Consider the following 14,465-nt stretch of genomic DNA (forward strand, 5'->3'; position numbering starts at 1 on the left):
GAGAGACGATTACTGTCTTTGACTAAGCCGCGTGCGTCTCGCTCGTTCGCATCCTCGCGCGCGCTCACCTGCTCTGGGACTTTATAAAAAACAAAAAGCCACGCGCACATGTGATTTCTAACAAGGATTTCTTCTGTAAACAACAGCTGATGTGGATTTACTGACTTCCTCTCAGTCTGAGGAGAGTTCGGTTTCGGGGTTTTCGGCGCTTTTCGGAACTGTTCCTCATCCAAGAGGATCGGGACAGACTGACGGACTGACGACCCGCCCTGCGCTCAGGAGGAGATTACAGAGAGAGAGAGAGAGAGAGAGAGAGAGGGGAGAGAGAGAGAGAGAGGGGGGAGAGCCAACACTGAGTAAGGTCTTTACACCTGATTAATATATGTATACACACACACACACACACACACACAGAGTCAGAGTCGTGACTTGTCTTTAAAGTCTAGTTTTATGTTGTATTTGTGTGCATCAGTGTTTGTGTTATTCTTTTATTTCTGTTTCCATTTATGTTATGTTTTTGTTGTAGTTTTGAGAAGTGCAATATTGATTATGACGATGATGATGATTGTTATTGTTTAATCATCAACTATTTTGATAATTAATAATCAATGTTTTTTTTTTCAATACTTAAAACAAGCTTTCTGATATTTCAGCTCTGGTGTCTTTGCTCTGTATAACAACAAAGAAATCACTGTTGACCTCACAGATGTTAACATGTGTTTCAAATCATGTGTCAAACAAGAACATTTGCATCATTTATAAATCAACAGACTATGATTATTTAATTATATTCATTATGTAATTAATGAATAGCTCTTATTGTACGTTTCCACACTTTCGTTTTAAAAACTTTATAAATGCTGCACCACCAGAGTTTCAGCCCCATTTCATGCAGCTAATATTTAGTTTTCCCACTATTTTTATGTCAAATGACCTGCAGCGAAGGCAGGAAATGCAGATTGGAGAAACAGAACAGAAATGTGCTTCAGTAAATCGGCTGGTTTCTATAGATGGACGTGAAACTAAAAGGTGTTTCCACGTCACATTTTTTAATGAATTATTTAAGCTGTTGCTTTGATGTAGCTCATGTTTCTAATGTATAGTATTTGTCATTTATTTTGCTCTTACTGAATCAGAAACAGACGGTCTTTGTTGTCACTGTACAACGACAAACATTTGAATCTTAAATAGAATTCAGTTTCCTGCAGCATGAGTTTGTACAGCAGTATCAGTACAAACTGCATAAAAGCTGACAGTTTTCTCATCTAATCCAGTGGACCTTCCACTGTGAATGAGGCTTTTTGTTTTATTTAGATTAATAATGCAAATAACCATTAATCTGTCAATCATTTAATCACTTGATTAATAGAGTATTTGTTTGGTCCTTAAAATGTCAGAAAGTGTTGAAAAATGTTGACCCAAAAAAAATTAAAATAAAAATATAATACAAATCATAATAATAATAACAATATAATACAAATCATAATAATGATAATAATAATATGAATAACATATAAACCTCATGATTTCTTTGTTGTATGGAGCAACAAAGAGAAATTCTTTAGTTGTTCACAAGAATATCATAACAAACACAAGTCTGTGTGCATCGTAAATCGTAAATAACTACCAGATATTGAAAGAAGCACTTACTCACAAGACATTTGGCCCTTTTATAGTTAAAATAAGCAAAAAAGTCAAGATGAACATTTTGAGGCTTGTTCGATCCACACTTTAATCACATATTGATTGTTTCATTTCAAATTCATTGTGGGTGTGTACAGAGACAAAAGAACAAAATGTGTGTATTTGTCTATTTAGACAAATACACACATTTCGTTTAATGTATGCACTGTACCTAACTGCACATTTATGACTTGATTTCTAACATCAGTTAACACGGAGGAGTTAATGGTCTGGATCTCTAGTTTCAGCTCCTCTCAATCTTGTAAATCATGTTCCCATTTAGAGGGAAATAGAGGAGGAAGCACAGCAGATATGAGTGGACACCACTGTCCTCGTGTTTCATAAACTGACCTGACGCCGGTCCAATCACAAATCTCAAGCTTTCCAAACAACTGGAAGCTTATGTGCATTTGTATATACTGTAGTCACACAGACTAACACATGATTTACTAATGTGTGTGTGTGTGTGTGTGTGTGTGTGCAGACACACACTGCTACATGCATATTACAGTAAGGTGCTCCAGACATTCTGCTGAGTCATGCTTCAGTCTCCTGAAACACAGCAGTAACACTGTTGGGGATGTGGCTGCTGTGTCGTGCTCTACTATGAACTCTATCTATCTGCATGTGAACTGTGTGTGTGTGTGTGTGTGTGTGTGTGTGTGTGTGTGTGTGTGTAGTGCTGGTGTAATTGTGTTTAATGATTGTGAGACTTGACACACAGAGCTGAACAGAAACAGAGGCTGAAGAATATGAAGTCTTCTGACTGCTCTCTATTTACTCATTTATGATGTTATATTTAGGCCTGGCTACATTTTTGATGCTTCATATTTGTCAAGTTTAATACAGAGAGGAAACTGTGTGTGTGTGTGTGTGCACAGACACACACACAAAACAGCACATACTATAAATACTGTGTGTTTCAGGTCCAGCATGTAAAAAAAAACAATAGCAGAAATGAAATATAGAATAATTATACTGATGTTTTTGTAAGAGTGTAGATTTTCATGAGCCTGTCATATTGTTGGTCCAACATGTGTTTAATGGACTAAGTTTTACTGATAACTGAAGCCTATCATAGAGTTTCCTATATGGTTTTAAAGGAAGGGAGACGTGAGGTGAGTGATATTCAGCTGCAACATGACACTTTTCCATCGTACAGTTCTAGCATGGCTCGGCTCGGCTCGGCTCAGCTCAGTACCTGGTACCTGGTGTTTTTGGGTACCTGCTCTGGCGAGGTTAGAAGTGAGCTGAGCCGATACTAAAATGTGACGTCAACAGTGCGACACCAGAATCAAACCAAAGCTGTTTTAGTGTTACAGTGAGCGTACACACACCGCGGTCCATCGACAAGCTGCAGCCGTTCCTGTGTCTGTGATCGTATGAAACCATGTCTGTGCTATGATGACCCCGCCCACATTGATGAGGTACTATGAGGTCATGAAAAACAACGTGACTGATACCAAATAGTGGCGTAATGCTAGAACTGATGGAAAAGAAAGATGTTGCTAAAAGCCAACCTTTATAAAAATGCTTTTGGCACTGGTTATTATTTATCTTGATACAATTGTTTAGCTTCTTAAAATAACATCATTAAAGAATCATAAGTGCAATGGTCTGCTTTAGTCTCTGATGTAACCAAATCTCCCTCAGCTCCTTCTTCACAGTCAGAGCTTCAAATAAGAAGCCGAGTCATATCCGACCCTTGACCTCAAAGTTCAACATCAAACAATGGAAACCTAAATATTATCATAGGTAAATCCCAGGTTTTCTGCTTTTCCATCAGTGATAGTACAATGTGTGACTTCATCAGACGGAGTCATGAGCAAGACGTCAAATCTGAACAATGCCGAACTGTAGATAAGATTTCAGGATGTTTAAGTCTGTAAAAAGACTTATAGTGAACTAATCGATTTCATTAAGTGATTCTAATGATTCAGGACATCGAAAACAACTGCTTTACAAGTCAATAGTCACTCGTGTGTGTGTGTCGCGTATGAAACAAAGTCACAGCGGTTTCATGCAGCCATGCTGTGATGGCCCCGCCCACATTGAGGAGGTACTATAGTAATGGAAAACGAGGCGAGGCGAGGCGTGCCGGGTCCATGTAGTGGAAAAGTGGCATATGGTGGCCTTTATATTGCAGACTGCATGTTGTTCTTCATGTGCTCATTGAGCCTCTGCTTCATACAACACACACAACACATGCTCTGGCTGCTTTGTCCAGTCAAGCGACTGTAGACACGTGGCATCACAGACAGACAGACAGACAGACAGACAGACAGACAGATATGTACAGTGTGCAGTTTGTGCAAAGTGATGAAGGTGCAAGAGCACAAGATTAAGAGTATGGAACTGCTCTAACAAGGCGTAAAAGGTTTTTGGTCAAATCTAATCTCTGCTGCCGTAGACGCAGCACTTTTCATCCAAGTTTGACTTCCAGCTCAGAGTCTTGATTAAAGGCGTTTCAGGCAAGAGCATGAATGTTTCTTAAAGCGCGTTCATCCACAGTAAACACATGCCTGCTGATTCAGTTGGACCTACAGTGAGATAATGACACACGTCATGACTCCTGCTTTATTGAGGCCGTGTCTCTGGTAAACAGTTGCAGCCGTTGACCGTCTTCCATCTCAGTGATGCGTTGCCACGTGTGGAGCACTGAGCTTCTCAACTTTAACTTTAACAACTTTAACTGTCGGACACGTTTCTTATGTGTCTTATGTGACAACATGAACTACAACTGTTGAAATTTCAATGATTACAAAAAAAAATGACTGTAATATTAATTACAGGAAAAAGAAAAAGTAAATGTAAGCAAAGCAACTCACTGTCACATGTTACAGATAACACTTTTACTACAATGGATGAATATTAAATCATCAATACTATTTACTTTTGCAGAAATGAACTGACACTAAATCATTCGTCTTCTGTTTGATACAGAACTGTGTTTTAGACCAGTAGTCCTCATGGAGACCAAAATCTGGTCCTAATGAAGCAGAACTGGTGATGTTTATGTTAGGGATAATGTTTCAAAGATGAATGGAAATGTCTTTTAAAGGATAGCTGCTGTTTAGTTGTTGATACGATACCGGTATCAGAACCTCGAGTATCTACTGTTACTGATATTGATCCAATTCTCTTTTTCCTCCTTTTAAACAACAACAACTTGTGAATGATGAATCAAAAACACAACGCTCCAAACGGTGTGACAAATGTGCTTCATTAGGATACACTGTAAATAAATCACCACAACGTGACAACACAGCAAGTTTTTCTTCAACAAATTTACACTCACTCCTTCTTTGCTTTTCTTTTCTTTTAGCTCTCACTCATGTTCTCGTCACATCAGTGAAGATGTGACCAGATATTTCTGATCACTGTCATTTATTTTTCCAGTAAATCCAGTGAATTTGACCAGTTTCAGTCCAATACGGACACTGAATATCGTGCAGCTCATCCCTCGTGTGCACACACCTTTGTACTGAGCATGCTAATCAACCAAAAGGCAGAGGAAACATCAAGTAAACAGCATCAACCTCACTTAATGGCCTTAAGTCACCAGACTCACATGTCACTGGATTGATCAGTCTCTGAAAGTAGAGGCTGCATGTCAGTGCAACACTGAGCAAACGTGTAGACGAGAATGGCAGCTGAAGCCTCACCCCTCAGTAGTAACAGACAGATGAATGAATGAATGAATAAATAAATAGGAAGAGACTTTGCCTCATTAAACGGACAAAAATACACAAGGAGGAATACGATAGCGCCACAAATCCTATTTTCATATTTACCGTAAACAACAATCTACTTTATTGATGGAGTAGAGTCAAAGTAAAGTGTTTTCTGAATGGAAGCCAAACCCTCTGCTCCCTGACACTCATTGATATATGAACCAGCTCATGTTTGAACATCAGCTTAACTTTCATTCTGTTTGTGCACAAAACACTCAAACATGGTCATATACGTCACATGTGCAACATCAGTGTGTTTGCATTACAGAAAATAATAATGATCCAGTTAGTCACTCAGTATCACTATCGGTCCGATACTGGTCAAAATCACTGGATCAGATATCAGACGGAAACAGATGTAAAATTGGATGCAATCCAATAAAATGATGTGCAGATTGTAATGTTTATTATGGATCCTTTTTTTTGTTAAAATGGAAATATATGGAAAAGTCATGGAGAATTCAGAGCTTTCATTTTGAACTCAAGTCAAAGAGCAACGTCTATTTACTTTTTTGTTTTTTAAAAAAAACACATTTTTGCTTAAATTTGCCATTTTTGTAAAATAGAAGAAGAATATTATATAAATAACACGGACAAAAACATGGCAACATTCAGAATGTTTTCTACTCTCTCAGCTTAAAAGACGTCGGTGTAACAACAATCTAAAGGTTATTTGTCCCAAAGTCAGAGTGAGGGAGTTTTTTTCAAATCAAATCAAATCACTTGACTTTGGCTGGAAGATTTCAATGTTTCATGTCGCACAGTTGTGAGAGTGTGTTGTGGTCTAATGACGTCGCCCACGCTGGACCTTCACTTGGTTTTTTTTTGTTTTTTTTGAATTGCTGATGCATTTTATGAGCACTTTGTTGCAATGGGACTGTATTCACTGTAAACAACAGCTGTTAGTGTCTTTGCATGGAGGCATGAGATGTGTGTAAGAATCAGCTTAAGTGTTCTGATCCTCTGACTATGTGGCAAATGAAATGATGCCACCGATCTGTATGAATCCATGAAAATGATAGAAGTCAAAGTGTCGTAATGGTTACAGCAAAGTCAATCAAGCACTTTTAATGTCTGCGGTGTTGTTAAGCGACGGTTGCATGGAGGACTCTCGTCCGTGTCCCGATACACAAGCACAAGTGGGGAACTGACTCATGTGGTTTCTGGTTTAGCATGGAGCTAGGTGTTAGCATGTTGGGCATCTTCCTCCCGTCCATGAACTTTAAAATGAATTCCTTAAGTTAATATTCACAATGAATATTTGTGGCAGGTGGATTTTGAAATCCTCTTCTTTTAAGTTTTTTTGTTTTGATTACAGATGGATTTGACTTTGCTTTTTCTGAGCCGTACAACAGTACTTTTCTTCTGTGTTATTGTCATAAACCAGAAGTCAGTTGACCTGACTTTGTGTTAAAATGTCTGCTTTTACTTTTCTTTAATTCATCCTCGTCGTCCTTTGCTGGTCTGTTGTTACGACCATGTGGCCAGAATGTGGCTCCATTTTAAAGGGAAATGAATAGACTTTCCAATGGTATAAGATTTATAAGAAATAATCAACCAAACACAAACTTCCTGACTTTTTGTGCAAACTTTAGATGGATGTGAGTTGCCTTTAATGGAAACTCAGAGACAATAAGAATAAGAACACAGTTTATTGCTCACAGTCCAGTTTCTCGTCGTTGATCTCTTCGTCACCTCGTGTCCCTCCCTCTCTCTCTCTCCCTCTCTCTCTCTCTCTCTCCCTCCTCTTTCTACGTCGTCCTTTGTGTGTCGGTACGCCTGTTAGTTGTTGGTAGAGTGAAGCGGCTGCATTATCTACATCCATTATTGATGCACGCAGCACTCTGACTAACACACAGATACAAACACACACCAGTGACATCCACTCGCTCACATAACAGAAGCATATACACACACACACACTCACAAAATCCAACACATGCAGACTCACTTGCAAAGAGCATGTGTCTCAGAAGAAGACAAGAAGACGACAAGAAGAAGACAAGAAGAAGACAAGAAGAAGACAAGTAGAAGACAAGAAGAAGACAAGAAGAAGACAAGAAGAAGACAAGGAGAAGACAAGAAGAAGACAAGAAGAAGACAAGGAGAAGACAAGTAGAAGACAAGTAGAAGACAAATGGCAGCACATGTTCCTGGTGTTTCTTTGTGGCTGAGAGAATACGACTCTGTTTTTAACCCTAGACTGACACAGTCATGCTGTTTGAAATGCACAGGCTGAAATTAAGCACCACGCTGAGCGAACAGTTTAGTGCTGTGTGCTTGTTTCACTGTGGGAGGAGCAAAACAATCAGTCTTTAAAAATAACTGAAGAATGATGAAAAGAGGCTCATTCACTGAAGCAGAGAAGCAGGGATGACAGGAAACAGAGGGAGTATTATGAAAGAGGAAAGTATGGAGGGGTGAGAGAGAGAGAGAGAGAGAGAGAGGATGTGAGTGGTCTGAAGTCAGATGTGGGAGGAAGAGAGACAGGAAAGTTCCCAGCATCTCTTTTCCCAGGTCTTTTGTAAGGACCTCATTAAATATAGATGGTGTTTGGAGCAGTGCAGGGGCAAGTGGGACTCCACAAACAGCACAAGCAGCCAGGCAAGGCCCATCCTGCCTCCGCACGAGCCCTGCTGTCTTTTTCACCTCACCCGTCTCCCCCCGTCTTCCTCCTCTCAGATCACCCACTCCTCTTTTTGCCCCTCCCTCCCTGTACATCTTCCCCTGCCCTTTATTTCTTGTCATCCATGTCAAACTCTCTGATGGGAAAGTGGTTATTTTTGTTGCTCCTTTGCTCGTCTGTGCTCGTCTTTGCCCTTCACACATCTTCTCTCTCCTCCTCTTCCATCCCTGCTCCTTGCCCTCCCTCTCAGCTCTGTGTCTCTCTGTATGTTACTTATGGTGTTCAGTTCACATCAGTAAGGTTGCATTACTGCCGTCTGAAGAGGAAGAGGAGGAAGAGGAGTTTTTACCCTCGGGCCATCACATGTCAAATATAAATCCTTGAATTTTCCTGGATTCCATCATCTAATAATCACTCTCTCCATCTTCATTTCTCTCTCAGTCTGATACTTCAAAATAAAAGCTCTCCCATCGACAGCAGTTTGTGCGACAGCTTTGTTTTCCAGGCTTTGTGAGACGATGTCCTAACACTCGATGACGATGTTGTGTCCCCGTTCTTAGGAGATGAAGACAAGTCACCGAGGTCTTCGTCACCACAGCGATGGGCAGACAGTGGGCGGAGCTGGACTGTAAGCGGCACCTTCATGGAGCCCTGACACACGGGGCAGAGAGCAGGTGTGTGTGTGTGTGTTTGTGTGTGTCTTCCTGTGCATCAGTAAATACACACATGTGAAAAGGCTTTTGTTGGACTGTGTACACAAAAATAAAGATGACAAGCTTAGAGGATAATGGAGCGTCTGAGTTACAGACCTGTAAGGTTGAGGTGAAGCTCAGTTTAATCTGGCTCAGCAGGAGTGACGCACTAACTCCCCGTCACAGCCTGCAGACACACACTCCAATCTAATCCAATTTGCTTGTACTGTGTTTGTGTGCGTCTGAGTGTGTCTGAGTGTGTGTGTGTGTGTGTGTGCATTCTGAGCATGATGTTGTGCATCAGCCTGTGAGTAATTCATGTTTAAATCACAATATGTACAACACACAGTGTGTCCACCTGTGACACAGGCTTTTCAAACATTTGAAATGATGTGATTGACAGTTGGCAAACTCATACATGTGTATTTGATGCTCAAGCATGTCTGAGATAAACCTGGTTTAAAGGACCTTTTTCACAGCAGATCTTTGTCGACATGAAATAGGAGGACACACACACACACACACACACACACACACGGTTTACCAATATCATTAACTAGGGTTCCACTCCAGGGTTGTGCTAGTGTAGCTCACACTAACACTTTAACACTTTAACCTGGAGAAGTGAAATATTTGTCATTTTAAAACTGCATACATGTTTCCATATGGATTTGTTTCCATAAGGTGAAATAATTGCAATCAAATTCAAGGATTTTTCAAGGATTTTCAGCACCAATTCCCTCAACTTCAAGGACCAAATGTGTGCCCATGGCGTCCACTGTTATCTCTGCATCTGGACTTTGTCTTTGGGATCTTGGTCAAAGTCCGTCTTTGTCGTCTTCTCTGGTGAGACAGAGAAGTTAGAAGTTTCCTTTCCCGACATCACGTCGTCATCGGCTCTCTCGCTGAATGTTACTCGCTCATTGTTCTGCATGGAGACGGAGACAGTGGACGGTGTCCACAACACTGTTAGTAATGATGTCTCCACGTGTGTCGTACATCCAGCGACACAGGCCATGAAACGGTAGCAAGGGAGACATTTACCTAAATATCAACTAAACTTCACAAAGTTTCCTGGCGCCTTGAACAACGCCTTGTTTTTTTATCATATTTACAAACTTTCAAGGATTTCAAGGATCCATGCTTGAGCATGCTAACCATGCTAACATGTCCTGCAGCTTTGACCTCAGACTTGATTGTCGGCGTGAATGTGAGAGTGACTCACTGTGACTGTGTATTGGCAGAGTTAAATGCTGGTGACCGGTCCAGGACGTGTCAGGACGTGTCAGGACGTGGGATTACGACCCTCGAAGGATAAGTTATTGGTAAACGGTTGGTTAGAATAAGAGATGGGACATCACCAACTCTGCTTTTCTGACCCATCACGGCGTGTTATGGTGGCCTGGTCATCCCTGACCTTCCTGCTCATGAAATATAGATGGTTTACACTCTTACGAGGCAGTCATAATTCAAGTCTCACACCCGGATTCAGTTAAAAGAGAAAGAGCCAAATGAAGCCTAGAATAAAGGAAAAAGACACTTTGCTTCAACTAAGTGATAAATGAAAAACAAATGTGTTGTTTTCTGATGTTATTTCTTGTTAGTTATTCAGCTGCATTTCACCTGTAAGAGAAACTTTAATCTCAATGTGACTAAAATAAAGGTTTGAATAGATAAATAGAAATAGGGTAAGTCTTGTCCTAATCTAAACTGTCTCAGTGTGTTTGACACCTAATATTATTTTCAATAGATAAACCAGTTGTATTTTACTCTGCTTTTTAAAACATATACAAATCACAAGTAAACAAATTCATTTATCTGCATAAAAACTGATGCTTGCTTATGTCAAAGTGAGGGTTGTGTAATCAGATAAATAGAGTGTGTATTGATCACCTGGAGGCTGATCTCAGTAGCAAAGTAAAATTATACATCCCAATTAAAATTCCATTAAACTGTGATGATATGCATCCAATCGATGGCTAATGTGACCGCTAATGGAAGCATAAAGTGCATGAATAGTCGTTTTATTTAGCCTTTTCGTCTCAGTCTCTTACAACTAAAACATACAAAAACAGGAAGTGAGAGGACATACTCGACCGAACTGGTGCAGTCAGCAAAAGAAGGATATGGACACAAGGAGAACAGATGACTGAGTGAATGAATGAAGACATAAGCACAAGTGTGGGAGGTTTGTGTCTCTGGCCAGCATCAGTGCACTCAGACACTTCTGGCAAATGACATCAAAGTTTCCTGCAGCAATTTAATAAACGTTGTGTGCCAACAGATTTGAAGCCCAACCACACAGCTCACCACAGCATTATTATTTATTTAGGTGCGATTTGGAGCTATAAGCTAAACAGTGTTGGAAGTTATAAACTATACCGGGAGAAGCAGCTCAGTCAGTGACAGTCAGGAGAGAGTGTGGCAGGTGACTCACTATCAGCACCACTGTGTGCAAAGATGAGATATTCCATTTATTTTGTGGAGGGAATCTGTCAATCCAAAGGTTTACAGGTTAGCTGTGGCTGCTCTCGCGACTCGGTGCTTTGCATTGACGTGGTAAGATAAACTTGAGCTGCAAACGTCACCTTTATTAATGGTGCCATCGGGGCTGAATATCACTGTGATTAATTTATCGCAATCAGCGCCATCATTTGACACCCCTAGTCCTATTCCCTGCAACCAGACTTGTATCATCAACCAATGGTGAGGTCAGATACTGCAGGACCCTGATGTGATGTGTGTCTGCGATGTGTGTCAGCGATGTGTGTCTGCGATGTGTGTCAGTGATGTGCCGCGCGTTATGCAACGTGACATGCGACGCACATAACCCCTTAAATTTAAGTGTAAACGACTCTCATGGTTAGTTATTGATAGAGAAACTGCCACGCCCAGACATTCCATTTAAACTCTGTTGGTGCAGTTTGCTCAGTTCTTTCTCCAGAGACTTGCCGTATATATTTACATATCTATATATATATATATATATATATATATATATATATATAGATATGTATATATACATATATATGTATATATATATATATATATATACATATATATGTATATCACTAAAACAATCACATATTGAGCGGTTAATGCATTAGTCATAATGATTTGGATCAAGCTGAAATAAAAATAATGATTTGAAGAAGTTGAAGATGTCACTTGTGTGTCTGTTAGAGTTGCATTTATTATTTATCAGAGATTTGAACAATAATCAATTAAAGCAGAGCACAAAACCTTTCAGTGACTGGATGGAAACGCCTCTATTAAAGGTCCAATCTGTGCGCTTCAGTGGCATCTAGTGGTGAGGTTGCAGAATGCATCCAGCTGAATACAACTCACCTCCCTCTCCTTTTCTCAGCATTCAGGAGAACCCTTTATTCTTTAGTCAAATCCTTGTTGTTTTGTCCGACGACATTAGAAGAGGAAACACGTGCAGGACTCATTCCATTTCACTGCAGCATACTTTGATTTTTATTATTCAATGTTGTACTATGGGATGGACATTTCAAACAAAAGTGCTTGACGAATATTCAGCAGGATTATTCAGCAGTTCTTCACTGACGAGTCAGCAGGAAAACACAAAGCAGCGTTCCACTGTAACGAAATGAGCCTTTTTGAATTCAATAGAAAGTCTGTTTTAAATAAATAACACTGACAACAAGAAAAAACATGTAACGTTATAAGGAAACAAGTGTTCATGTGAGGAGGAAGTGCAGTGTGATGTTCCCTCCTTCATCTAATGTTACACACTTTTGTTGCTAAACAAGAAGAATGGCTGCAGTAGATCTCATCAGAGCTCATCACGTTTGTCAATTAGAGCTACTTAGCAGGAAGAACACTGAAATGGTTTAGAGAGGATTCTGTCCCTGATGTTCCACTTTCATATTTAAGTGATGTCAGTGTGCAGTTGTATGTATCCATTTCACTTGTGACATCATTGTGCTGCTACAAGCTATAGGTGGATTCTTAAAAAAAACCTGAGTAACCTGAGAGCAACGCAAACAGGAAGAGTGAGATCTAAAAACGCAAGGAGTGAGAGGCAGAGAGGATGAAGGAAAAGAGAGAGAGACACAGGGAGGGAGAGAGAGAGAGAGAGACAGGAGAGGTGTGCTCACAGACAGATGGATGGATAATGTGCTTATGACTCAAGATCCCTGAGGAAACATTGGTGTCTGGCTGTGTGACACACCACTTTCATCACTAAGCCCTTTTCCACACTTGTTTCCTTTCTGTCATTTTCTCATTCAGATTCTTGTGCTCGTCACATTGTACTCGATGGTCTCTGTTCCCTCCTCTCCTCTCCTCTCCTCTCCTCTCCTCTCCTCTCCTCTCTTGCTCTAATGGATGATATAATGCTCATCATCACTAACATCCTTCTGGGGGAGATTCCTTCCTGCAGCTGCTCACTGAGGGACACAGCAGGCCCCAATGACATCATTCATTCACTCATTCACTTCACTCATCGATCCATAAATGTGTTCTCAAATGATTTCATTGTTCAAATAAAGACGCCATTACAGTGTCCAGGAATGGTTTGATACCGTGATTCAGGCTCGAGTCGTCTGTTAAAACTGTTCACACAGTGCAGACAGTAAAGCAGTGTAACAATAATAATAATAACAATAATAACAATAACAATAATAATAATAATAACAATAATAATAATAATAACAATAATAATAATAATAATAACAATAATAATAGTAATAGTTATAATATATTGTAGATGGTGTGTAACAGTGATTGTTCATGTACTGTATGTTCAGAGGTTTGTGTATGAATAAGAACGACGCTGTTGCTCTATTTGATTGACATGAGAAAATGCTCCAGCTGTTCAATATTCAGGCGAGGCAGCGTGTGCTCGTGCCACTCACCGTGTTTTACACACACAATCTGAAACACACACAAGTATAATGAAAATAAAACACAGCACAGAAAAATAGAAATAAAGAAAACAAAGACTAAACTATGATCAAATCCATCATGGGCGTATGAGAATAGAAATGTTTTTAACTGGATTTAAAACAAAGATTCAGCTCTTTCTGTCAATAGGTGTCCAAGAACAGATTTAATGATACTAAACCAGTACTGGACCAATACTGAGACGGAATATTGTTCCGGCTTGTTTTGACATAAAGAGGAGGAAACAGAGCATCGTCTTCCTCACCTCCCAAACCCCAACAAACAAGGGAATCGTTTTAAAAGAGAGAGAGAGAGAAAGAAAAACAGTTGCAACAATATGAAAGCAAACAGTGTAATATTAAAGTACAATATTCAGTATTCACTCTCTTAGTTAGTTGACTGTCAGTGATGTGCTCGTCCTCCAATCCCTCATTATTTCCTGATCTTATCCTTCCAACAGTTCACTGTATAATTAATTATTCTCTAAAATAAATGAATAATTCATCCTCCATTGGTTCACTCACTCATTCACCCTCGCTCGACACATCTATCATTCATTGTGAAGGGATTGTACATGAATGCTCAGCATCAGTATCTGTTTCCCAGTTACAGTGAAGTAGATTCAGCCTTTGACGACGTGAAGAGGGTGTTCGGTGTCAGCTAATGACCCGGTCTTTGTCTGACGGCCTCAGTCACATGGGAGTGTGTGTGTGTGTGTGTGTGTGTGTGTGTGTGTGTGTGTGTGTGTGTGTGTGTGTGTGTGTGTGTGCGTGTGTGTGTGTGTGTGTGCGTGTGCGTGTGTGTGCTAGTCTGTCATGT

The 14,465-nt window shown here is 40.0% G+C and overlaps 1 protein-coding gene across 4 annotated transcripts in view; it reads left to right on the plus strand.

The window, feature by feature from the left end:
- Positions 1-329: 329 nt before the first annotated feature.
- The window catches only part of LOC122771365 (FERM and PDZ domain-containing protein 1), a 35,357-nt gene continuing 21,221 nt past the window's right edge, over positions 330-14,465 (plus strand). Inside the window, exons 1-2 of one of the 4 annotated variants that reach the window (XM_044028901.1) lie at positions 330-361; positions 8,604-8,717. The gene's annotated coding sequence lies outside the window, so the exon portion shown is untranslated. Of the gene's footprint in view, positions 362-8,288; positions 8,718-9,318; positions 9,582-14,465 lie in introns of those variants that run through there. The other 3 variants (XM_044028903.1, XM_044028902.1, XM_044028904.1) reach the window with 3 other exon arrangements.

This window comes from Solea senegalensis, linkage group LG6 (assembly GCF_019176455.1).
Source record: "Solea senegalensis isolate Sse05_10M linkage group LG6, IFAPA_SoseM_1, whole genome shotgun sequence".
In the NCBI taxonomy this organism is placed as follows: domain Eukaryota; kingdom Metazoa; phylum Chordata; class Actinopteri; order Pleuronectiformes; family Soleidae; genus Solea; species Solea senegalensis.